Consider the following 2498-nt stretch of genomic DNA (forward strand, 5'->3'; position numbering starts at 1 on the left):
TCAAGAACAACAGAATGATCTCTGTTTGTTTCCAAGGCAAACCATTCAATATCATGGTAATCCAAGTCTATGCCCTACACAGTAATGCTGAAGAAGCTGAAGTTGAATCGTTCTATGAGGACCTACAAGATGTTCTAGAACTAACATCCAAAAGAGATGTTCTTTCAATTATAGGGGACTGGAATGCAAAAGTAGGAAGTTAAGAGCTACCTAGAGGAACAGGCAGATTTGGCCTTGGAGTACAAAATGAAGCAGGGCAAAGCCTAACAGAGCTCTTCCAAGAGAATGCATTGGTCACAGCAGACACCCTCTTCCAACAACACAAGAGAAGACTCTACACATGGACGTCACCAGATGGTCAATACCAAAATCAGATTGATTATTTTCTTTTCAGCCAAAGATAGAGAAGCTCTATACAGTCAGCAAAAACAAGACCAGGAGCTGACTGTGTCTCAGATCATGAATTCCTTATTGCCAAATTCAGACTTAAATTGAAGAAAGTAGGGAAAACATCCAGATCTTTCAGGTATGACTTAAATCAAATCCAATATGATTATACAGTGGAAATGAGAAATAGAGTCAAGAGAATAGATCTGATAGATAGAATGCCTGATGAACTGTGGATGGAGGTTCATGACTTTGTACAGGAGACAGGGATCAAGACCACCCCCATGAAAAAGAAATGCAAAAAGCAATATGTCTGTATGAGGAGGCCTTACAAATAGCTGTGAAAGGAAGAGAAGCAAAGGAGAAAAGGAAAGATATACCCATTTGAATGCAGAGTTCCAAAGAATAGCAAGGAGAGATAAGAAAGCCTTCCTCAGAGATCAATGCAAAGAAATAGAGGAAAACAATAGAATGGGAAAGACTAGAGATCTCTTCAAGAAAATCAGAGATACCAAAGGAACATTTCATGCAAAGATGGGCACAATAAAGGACAGAAATGGTATGGACCTAACAGAAACAGAAGATATTAAGAAGAGGTGGCTAGAATACACAGAAGAACTATACAAAAAGCTTTTCATGACCACAAAATCATGATGGTGTGATCATTCACCTAGAGCCATATATCCTGGAATGAGAAGTCAAGTGGGCCTTAGAAAGCATCACTACAAACAAAGCTAGTAGAGATGATGGAATTCCAGTTGAGCTATTTCAAATCCTGAAAGATGATGCTGTGAAAGTGCTGCACTCAATTTGCCAGCAAATTGGGAAAACTCAGCAATGACCACAGGACTTGTAAAGGTCAGTTTTCCTTCCAATCTCAAAGAAAGACAATGCCAAAGAATCTTCAAACTACTGCACAATTGCACTCATCTCACACGCTAGCAAAGTAATGCTCAAAATTCTCCAAGGCAGGCTTCAACAGAATGTGAACCATGAACTTCCAGATGTTCAAGTTGGATTTAGAAAAGGCAGAGGAACCAGAGATCAAATTGCCAACATCTGTTGGATCATTGAAAAAACAAGAGAGTCACAGAAAAACACCTACTTCTGCTTTATTGACAGTGCCAAAACCTTTGACTGTGTGATCACAATAAACTGTGGAAAATTCTGAAAGAGATGGGCATATCAGACCACCTGACCTGCCTCCTGAGAAATCTGTATGCAGGTCAAGAAGCAACAGTTGGAACTGGACATGGAACAACAGGCTGGTTCCAAATTGGGAAAGAAGTAGGTAAGGCTGTATATTGTCACCCTGCTTATTTAACTTATATGCAGAGTACATCATAAGAAATGCCAGACTGGATGAAGCACAAGCTGGAATCAATATTGCCAGGAGAAATATCAATAACTTCAGATATGCAGATGACACCACCCTTATGGCAGAAAGTGAAGAAAACTAAAGAGCCTCTTAATGAAAGTGAAAGAGGAGAGTGAAAAAGTTGGCTTAAAACTCAACATTCAGAAAACGAAGATCATGGCATATGGACCCATCACTTCATGGCAAATAGATGGGGAAACAGTGGAAACAGTGGCTGACTTTATTTTTCTGGGCTCCAAAATCTCTGCAGATGATGACTGCAGCCATGAAATTAAAAGACACTTTCTCTTTGGAAGAGAAGTTATGACCAACCTAGACAGCATATTAAAAACAAAAGACATTTCTTTGCCAACAAAGGTCCATCTAGTCAAAGCTATGGTTTTTCCAGTAGTCATGTATGGATGTGAGAGATGGACAATTAAGAAAGCTGAGTGCCAAAAAATTGATGCTTTTGAACTGTGGTGTTGGAGAAGACTCTTGAGAGTACCATGGACTGGAGTCCTGAATATTCATTGGGGGGACTGATGTTGAATCTGAAACTCCAATACTTTGGTCACCTGCTTCAAAGAACTGACTCACTGGAAAAGACCCTGATGCTGGGAAAGATTGAAGGTGGGAGGAGAAGGGGATGACAGAGGATGAGATGGTTGCATGTCATCACCGACTCAATGGACATGTGTTTGAGTAAGGTCTGGGAGCTGGTGATGGACAGGGAAGCCTGGCGTGCTGCAAT

Source organism: Bubalus bubalis, chromosome 6 (genome assembly GCF_019923935.1).
Source record: "Bubalus bubalis isolate 160015118507 breed Murrah chromosome 6, NDDB_SH_1, whole genome shotgun sequence".
Lineage (NCBI taxonomy): Eukaryota > Metazoa > Chordata > Mammalia > Artiodactyla > Bovidae > Bubalus > Bubalus bubalis.